Below are 9,481 nucleotides of genomic sequence, written 5' to 3' on the forward strand. Positions count from 1 at the left end.
TATCGAATTTAAGATATTCGACTATGGGAGTCATCCATCCTACGCTTTGGTTGGATATGGTCATTGTGTCTGACTTGTCGTCTTTCTTTAGCACTAATGGTGCGTGGAGAGTTTCTTAGATCATGATTCTATTGTTGCCCTCTGACTTGGTGCTGGCTAATTTAAAGAGGGCATCAACTCGAACATTGAATTCTTGAGCTATATGTCAGACCTCTCTTTCCGAGAAGTGGGCTAATTGTTCTCGTTCTTCATCCAGATACTTCTTTATGTTGGTATCTTTAGCTTGATAAGTCCCATTGACTTGGGAGGTTATCACGTGAGAGTCACTAAACACGATTAACCTTTCTGCCCTGACTTCTTTATCCAGCTTCAAGCCAGCGAATACGGTTTCATATTCTGCTTGATTGTTAGAAATAGAGAACTCGAACTTTAATGATAGTTCAATTCGAGTTTCTTGTCCATTTTTTAGAATAACCTCTTCTCAACTTCTAGCTTTATTGGATGAGTCACATCTACATACAAATTCTAAGTTGACGGATCTCCCTAGGCTTCAGTGTATTCTGCTACAAAGTCGGCCAAATACTGAGATTTGATTGTTATTTGAGTTTCATACCTTAAGTTAAATTCAGATAGCTCCACAGACAATTGTAGTATCCTTCTCGCAATGTCCGTCTTTTGTAGAATATGCTTCATGATTTGATTAGTTTGGACCTTTATAGTGTGAGCTTGAAAATAAGGTCGGAGTCTTCTTGAAGTAATGATAATGGCATATGTGAACTTCTCTATTTTTTTATAGTTTAGTTCTGCCCCTTTGTAGGACTTTTCTCACAAAGTAGATTGGTTGTTGTTCGTGTTCATCTTCTCGGACCAGGGTTGAGGCTATAGCCCGACTTGCGACTTCTAGGTAGAGAATGAGCTCCTCCACTAGGACAGGTCGAGTAAGGATTAGAGGTTGGCTTAGGAATGTTTAAAAGTTTTGGATGGCTTGTTCACATTCCTGAGTCTACTCAAATTAGTTCCCTTTTTTAGTATTGAGAACAAGGGTAAAGACTTCAGGGCTGATCTTGCTAGAAACCTGGATAAAGTTGCCAATCTTCTATTTAGTTGTTGGACTTTCTTGAGGTAAGTCGAGCTTTTCATCTCTAATATTGCTGTATATTTGTACGCCTCAATACCACTTTGAGTAAGCATAAAGCCTAAGAAATTCCCGACCTCTATTGCAATGGTGCACTTTGAAGGATTAAGTCTCATCCCATGCTTCCTTATTATGGTAAATACCTTGGCTAGGTCGAATAAAATATTGAGATTGTCTCTAGTTTTGATAAGCATGTCATCCACATACACTTCCATCAATTTTTCAAGGTGAGATGAAAACACTTTGTACATCAATAGTTGATATGTAGTCCCATTTTTTAATTTAAAAGGCATTACTACATAACAATAGTTATCCTTTGGAGTGATAAAAGAGATCTTTTTCTGGTCCACCTTGTACATCGGGATCTGGTTGTATCTCGAGTATGCGTTCATAAAGGACAGATATCTATACCCTGAAGCTAAATCAACTAAAGCATCAATACTTGGGAGAGGATATGGGTCCTTGGGACAAGCTTTGTTGAGGTTGGTGTAATCAATACACATATTCTATTTCTCGTTTTGCTTTTTCACAAGGACCACATTAGCTAGCCACAAAGGATATTTTACCTCCCTTATAAACCCGGCTTCTAGTAAAACTTGCACTTGTTCTTTTACAACTTGCATTCTTTTAGGACCGAGTTTCTTCCGCTTTACAGGTCGGGAGCTTGGATAAACGGTAAGTTTGTGACTCATGAGGTCGGAGTCAACGCTAGACATATCAGAGGCTTTTCAGGCAAAGAGGTCGAACTTTCTTTACAAGAGCTCAACGAGATTTGCCTTTAAATTCTCATCTAGGTTGGCCCCTATATTTATTGTCATTTTAGTCTGATCTTTGATTTGAACCTTTTTGACATTTTCTTCAGGTTGTGGACATAGCTCTTCTCGTACTCGGATACCACCGAGTTTAATAGTGTTGACTTTCTTACCTTTTGTACTACCCCTTAAGTTGAGGCTTTATTATAACACTTTCTCACTAGCTTCTGATTTCCTTTTATAGTAACAATTCCCTTTCTAATTAGGAATTTCATCCATAGGTGAGGTGCAGAAATGACAGCAGCTAGTTAGTTTAAGGTTGTCCAACCTATCAAAGAATTGTAGGATGATGCTACATCGACTACAATGTAGTCAATGTTTAAGGTCCTTGATTTCATGCTTTTTACAAAAAGTGGTATATAGTGAGATGAAACCAAGAGGTCGGATCGGTATATCTCTGGTAGCATGAATCCCACACCTTCGTACTAGTGTACCAGCAAGTGCACTGGGTCGACCAAGTAATACCTGAGCGAGTCAGGGTTGATCCTACGAGGATTGTCATTTGAAGCAATCTATGGTTATCCTGCAGGTCTTAATCAAGCAGATGAAAGAGTAGGAGATGTTGGTAAATTTAACGTGTTTTAATATTGTATAAATTACTTTTTATATCAAATAGAGTCAGTAATGGGAATAGAGAAAATGAGAAATTAGAACTCAGAAGTCGTGTAAACTGTGAAAAGAGGGATAAGAATGAGGTAAAGGATTGGAGATGCTTAGTCTTTCTAAATTAATTCTGGTAGTACTGTTTCCTTTGCTTGTGAGTGATTTCTTCTATGGAAGGCTGTATGTGATTGACATTGGTTTGAGCAGCTGCCAATACTCCTCCAAATCTGAACCTCAGGTTTAGTGCGGATCCATTCTGATTGAAGGTGAAGCTCGTACAGTTCATTCTTCTTGATGATCCTACTCAAGACGCCACAAACAAGGTCGGTTCTTCCGGATCGGAGGAATGCTGTGCCTTGGGTTCTAGCCTCTACCACAGAGACCTTAATCTCCCTAAAAATCGGCTAAACTGATGTCTCGAGAAGTCCCCAATGAAATCGTGGATTAGCCGTCTGAGAGACATATATTCAAGCTGGCGGTTCATCATTGTCCGATGAAAGACGCACTCTGAACCCATGTAGAATGTGATAACCTTATGCCAGTTCAACGCATTCTTAGTGATGAAGAACGAATATACATCTTAGAATTAATCAAACATGGATCGAAGAGAAACAGTAGTACTTTTATTAATTCATAGGACTCAACAGGGCTCCTCCCCTCAAACTAGGAGGTTTAGAAACTCATACTAAAAGTAAAATACAATGGTGAAAACGAAAATAGGGCTGAAGATCCTTAACAAAGAGTAATCTTCTACTTTAAATACTAAACTAGTGACTAGTAAGGGTAAAACAGTCTATCTAGTGCTAAAATCCACTTCTGGGGCCTACTTTGTGAGTGTTTGGGCTGAGCTTTGATGAAATCTATGTGCTTAGGCTTCCTTGGGTGTTGAACTCCAATCCTGGCACCTGTTTGGGCGTTGGACTCCAGCTTGGAAGCCCTTTCTGGCGCTGGACGCCAGAACTAGTCAGATGGCTGGCGTTGGATGCCAGTTTTGGACCTTCTAATCTGAAGTAAAGTATGAACTTTTATATATTTCTGGAAAGCTCTGGAAGTTAGCTTTCCATAGCCATTGAGAGCACTCCATTTGGACTTCTGAAACTCCAGAAAAGCTCTTTCGAATATAGGCAAGTCAGATTTGGACAGTATATGTAGTGCTTTCTCTGTCTCTGAATCGGACTTCTGCTCCAGCTCCTCAATTTCAGTCAGAAAATACCTGAAATTGCACAAAAACACATAAACTGAAAGTAGAATCCAAAAATGTGAATTTAACACTAAAACCTATAAAAATTTAATAAAAACAAAATAAAAACTACTAAAAAAAAACTATATGAAAATGATGCCCAAAAGCGTATAAAATATCCGCTCATCACAACACTAAACTTAAACCGTTGCTTATCCCCAAGAAACTAAAAACACAGTAGGATAAAAAAAATTAAGATACAATAAATTTCTAAGTTTCAAATGAAGCTTAGTTACAATCAGATGAGCGGGACTTAGTAGCTTTTCGCTTCTGAATAGTTTTGGCATCTCACTATCCATTGAAACTTAGATATGTTGGCATCCTTACAAACTTAGAATCCAGATTATATCAGTGACCCTAAGCACCTTGTTTTCCAGTATTACCACCGGATACAATATTGCCATAGACACTTTAACTGGGTGAACCTTTTCAGATTATGACTCAGCCTTGCTAGAGTCCCCAGATAAAGGTGTCCATGGTTTTTAAGCCCACTCTTTTTCTTTGGACCACGAGTTTAACCGCTCAGTCTCAAGCTTTTCACCTGACACCTTCACGCCACAAGCACATGGTTAGGGACAACTTGGTTTAGCCGCTTAGGCCAGGATTTTGATCCTTTGGGCCCTCCTATCCATCGATGTTCAAAGCCTTGGGTCCTTTTACCCTTGCCTTTTGGTTTAAAGGGTTACTGGCTTTTTCAATCTGTCCTCATTTTCCTGCATTTTTGGGCAGTAATGGATTATTATTATTATTGTTGTTGTTGTTGTTGTTGTTGTTGTTGTTGTTGTTGTTGTTTTCGCCATTTTTTCTTTCTTTTTTCGCATGCATAATAATTTTTTTTCTTTTGCAACATGCTTTTTCTTTTTCTTTTGCTACTTTTTCTTACTTTAAGAATCAATTTTCAGATTTTTCAGATTATCAATAATATTTTTTTCTTTTTTCCTTATTCTTTCAAGTGCCAACATTCTAAATTTCAACTTCAAATATGCACTGTTTATTTCATACATTCAGAAAATAAAAGCAAATGACACCACATCAAATTAATTAAACTAATCTTATTTTAAACTTAAAATTCATGCATCTCTCAATTCTTTTCAAATAAAATTTTTATTTAAGCAAGGTGAGAGATATATGGAATATTTTACAACTTTTAAGACATCAATGCAAATGATCATGCAACTAGAATAAGAGAACAGATAAATAAACAGGCAGAAAACAAAAAAATAACAAGAAAAGGGGTGTAAAGAGAACGAATCCACCTAAATAATGGTGGCTAGTGCTCCTCCTTGAGGATCCAATGTAGTGCTTGATCTCTTCAATGTCACTCCTTTGTCTTTGTTTGAGGCGGCTGCACCAGCCTTGTGTATACTTCCTAGTTTTTCTCCATCCTCTTCTTCCAAACTTAGGAGTGGTAGAAGTCAAAAAGCAAAGCTTTTGTAACACCAAACTTAAGAGTTTTGCTCATTCTCGAGCAAAGTAGAGTAGAAGAAGGTGGGTGATGAGCGGATAATTTATACGCTTTTTGGCACTATTTTTACATAGTTTTTACTATTTTTTATTAGTTTTTATTTAAAAATCACATTTCTGGACTTTACTATGAGTTGTGTGTTTTTCTGTGATTTCAGGTATTTTTTGGCTGAAATTGAGGGACCTGAGCAAAAATCTGATTCAGAGGTTGAAAAAGGACTGCAGATGCTGTTGGATTCTGACCTCCCTGCACTCGAATGGCTTTTCTGGAGCTATAGAAACCCAATTGGCGCACTCTCAATTGCGTTGGAAAGTAGACATCTTGGGCTTTCCAGAAATATATAATAGTCTATATTTTGCCCGAGTTTTGATAATGCCAACTGGCGTTTGAACGCCCACTTTCTACCATATTCTGGCGTTAAACACCAGAACTGGCATAAAAGCTGGAGTTAAACGCCCAAACTGGTATCAAAGTTGGCGTTTAACTCCAAGAAGAGTCTCTACACGTGAAAGCTTCAATGCTCAGCCTAAGCACACACCAAGTGGGCCCCGAAAGTAGATTTTTGCACTATCTGCACTTAGTTACTTATTTTCTGTAACCCTAGCTACTAGTTTAGTATAAAAACTACTTTTAGTGATTTATTTTATATCCTTGATCAGTTTTATGCTATCATAGATCATATTGTACACGTTTAGAGGCTGGCCTCACGGCCATGTCTCGACCTTCATCACTTATGTATTTTCAACAGTGGAGTTTCTACACCCCATAGATTAAGGTGTGGAGCTCTGCTGTTCCTCATGAATTAATGCAAAGTACTATTATTTTTCTATTCAATTCAAGCTTATTCTTATTCTAAGATATTCATTCGCACCCAAGAACATGATGAATGTGATGATCAAGTGACACTCATCACCATTCGCACTTATGAATGTGTGCCTGACAAACACTTCCGTTCTACATGAAAACAAGCTTGAATGCATATCTCTTGGCCTCCTAGTTCACGACGCATGGTTGCCTCTCCTAACAACAGAGCCCTCCATTCCGTGAGATCAGAGTCTTCGTGGTATAAGCTAGAATCAATTGGCAGCATTCTTGAGATCCGGAAAGTCTAAACCTTGTTTGTGGTATTTCGAGTAGGATCTGGGATGGGATGACTGTGACGAGTTTCAAACTCGCGAGTGTTGGGCGTAGTGACAGACGCAAAAGGATCAATAGATCCTATTCCAACATGAGTGAGAACCGACAGATGATTAGCCGTGCGGTGACAGCGCATTTGGACCATTTTCACTGAGAGGATGGACGGTAGCCATTGACAACGGTGATCCCCAACATACAGCTTACCATAGAAAGGAGTATGAATAATTGAATGAAGGCAGTAGGAAAGCAGAGATTCAGAAGGAGCAAAGCATCTCCATACGCTTATCTGAAATTCTCACCAATGAATTACATAAGTATCTCTATCTTATTTTATATTTTATTTATATTTTAATTATCAAAACCTCATAACCATTTGAATCCGCCTGACTGAGATTTACAAGGATGACCATAGCTTGCTTCAAGCCGACAATCTCCGTGGGATCGACCCTTACTCACGTAAGGTTTATTACTTGGACGACCCAGTGCACTTGCTGGTTAGTTGTGCGGAGTTGTGAAAAGGAGTTGAGATTACAATCGTGTGTACCAAATTTTTGGTGCCGTTGCCGGGGATTGTTCGATTTTGGACAATTGACAGTTCATCTTGTTGCTTAGATTAGGTAATTTTATTTTATTTTTAAGCTTTTTATTTTCAAAAAATTTTCAAAAAAAATATATAAAATAAATAAATTATTCTATGTCTTTAGGATTCTTAAAAATGAATTCTAGAGTTTCATGATGAATTGTTGAAGTCTGGCTGGCTGTGAAGCCATGTCTAATCTTTTGGACCGAGGTTTCAACTTATCATCATAAGAGCTTGTTGATTTCTATCAATCTTGCTGTTGAATGTAATGATCTGCTAAAGCTTGGCTGGCTATTGGCCATATCTAGTGTTTTAGACCGAAGCTTTCACTGAAAGCTTGGTTGGCTAGTAAACCATGTCTAATTCCTAGACCGGAGCTTTAGACTAACATTGCATGATTCCTGGAATTCTTATTAAAAATTTTCAAATCTTTATTTTCTTTTCCAAAATAATTTTCGAAAAATCCAAAAAAATTAATAAAATCATGAAAATCAAAAATAATTTGATGTTTCTTATTTGAGTCTAGTGTCAATTTTTAAGTTTGGTGTCAATTGCATCTATTTAATTTCCTAAAAATTTTCGAAAATTCATGCATGTGTCCTTCATAATCTTCAAGTTGTTCTTGATGATTTTCTTTCTTTGATCTTTGCATTTTCATGTTTTGTGTCTTTTCTTGTTTTTCATATGCATTTTCAATTTGTTAGTGTCTAAACATTGAAAATTTCTAAGTTTGGTGTCTTGCATGTGTGTCTTTTCTTAAAAATTTTCAAAAATAAGTTCTTGGTGTTCATCTTGACATTCAAAGTGTTCTTGGTGTTCATCTTGACATTCAAAGTGTTCTTGCATGCATCATGTGTTTTGATCTTGAATTTTCATGTTTTGAGTCATTTTGATGTTTTTCTCTCTCCTCATTAAAAATTCAAAAATAAAAAAATATCTTTCTCTTATTCTTCTCATAAATTTCAAAAATTTAGATTGACTTAGTCAAATTTTTTTAAAACTTAGTTGTTTCTTATGAGTCAAGTCAAATTTTCAATTTAAAAATTCTATCTTTTCAAGTTCTTTTTCAAAAATCAAATCTCTTTCATTTTTCTTCTTAGAAATTTCAAAAATTTCAAAATGATTTTCAAAATCTTTTTCTTATTTTTATTTCATATTTTCCGAAAACTTTACAAACAATTAATGTTTTGAGTCAAAAATTTTAAGTTATTAGTTGCCTAGTAAGAAAGGTTCAATCTTTAAATTTTAGAATCATATCTTTTTGTTTCTTGTTAGTCAAGTAATTAACTTCAATTTTAAAAAAAATCAAATCTTTTTAAATTTCTTTTTTCAAATCTTTTTCAAAATAAATTTCAATCATATCTTTTTCAAAACTTAATTTCAAAATCTTTTCTAACTTCTTATATTTTCAAAATTGATTTTCAAAATCCTTTTCAATTAACCACCTAACTTTTTGTTTGATTTTAAAAATTCTTATCTTTTTTAAACTATCTAACTACTTTCCTCTCTCTGATTTTTGAAAATCACTAACCACTTTCTCAAAAATCTTTTTAATTAAGTAATTTATTTAGTTTTCAAATTTTATTTTTTTTTCTTTTTAATTTTCGAATTATAACTAATTTTTAAATAAAAACAAAAATATTTTCCTTTTCTTTTTAATTATTTTCAAAAACTCTCCCTCTCATCTCTTTCTATTTATTTATTTATCTACTAACACTCTTAATTCGAACCCCCTCTTTTTCTCTGTCTTCAAATTTTTCTCTTCTCCTTCTTTTATTCTTCTCTTCTTCTACTCACATAAAGGAATCTCTATACAGTGACATAGAGGATTCCTCTTCTTTTCTGTTCTCTTCTTTTTCATATGAGCAGGAACAGGGATAAAGACATCCTTATTGAAGCTGATCCTAAACCTGAAAGGACTCTTAAGAGGAAACTAAGAGAAGCTAAAGCACAACCCTCTGGAGAGGACCTGACAGAAATTTTTGAAAAAGAAGGAGACACGGCCAAACCCAATAACAATGGTGGAGATGTAAGGAAGATGCTTGGTGACTTTATTGCACCCTCTTCTAACTTCTATGGAAGAAGCATCTCAATTCCTGCCATTGGAGCAAACAACTTTGAGCTTAAGCCTCAATTAGTTTCTCTAATGCAACAGAATTGCAAGTTTCATGGACTTCCATTGGAAGATCCCCATCAGTTCTTAGCTGAATTCTTGCAAATCAGTGACACTGTCAAGACCAATGGAGTTGATCCCGAGGTCTACAGGTTTATGCTTTTCCCTTTTGCTGTAAGAGACAGAGCTAGAACATGGTTGGATTCATAACCTAAGGAAAGCCTGAACTCTTGGGAAAAGCTGGTCAATGCTTTCCTGGCCAAGTTCTTTCCACCTCAAAAGATGAGCAAGCTTAGAGTGGAAATCCAAACCTTCAGACAGAAAGAAGGTGAGTCCCTCTATGAAGCTTGGGAAAGATATAAGCAATTGATCAAAAGGTGTCCTTCTGACATGCTT

At 36.1% G+C, this 9,481-nt stretch overlaps 1 non-coding gene across 1 annotated transcript; it reads right to left on the reverse strand.

Annotated features, from left to right (window-relative positions):
* Positions 1 to 9,373: 9,373 nt before the first annotated feature.
* Positions 9,374 to 9,481, reverse strand: LOC148568754 (small nucleolar RNA R71). Its single transcript, XR_015881728.1, has one exon. It is a non-coding gene; the product is annotated as a small nucleolar RNA R71 (small nucleolar RNA).

The sequence above is a fragment of the Arachis ipaensis genome, chromosome B4, assembly GCF_059453495.1.
Source record: "Arachis ipaensis isolate K30076 ecotype BB chromosome B4, ASM5945349v1, whole genome shotgun sequence".
Classification (NCBI taxonomy): domain Eukaryota; kingdom Viridiplantae; phylum Streptophyta; class Magnoliopsida; order Fabales; family Fabaceae; genus Arachis; species Arachis ipaensis.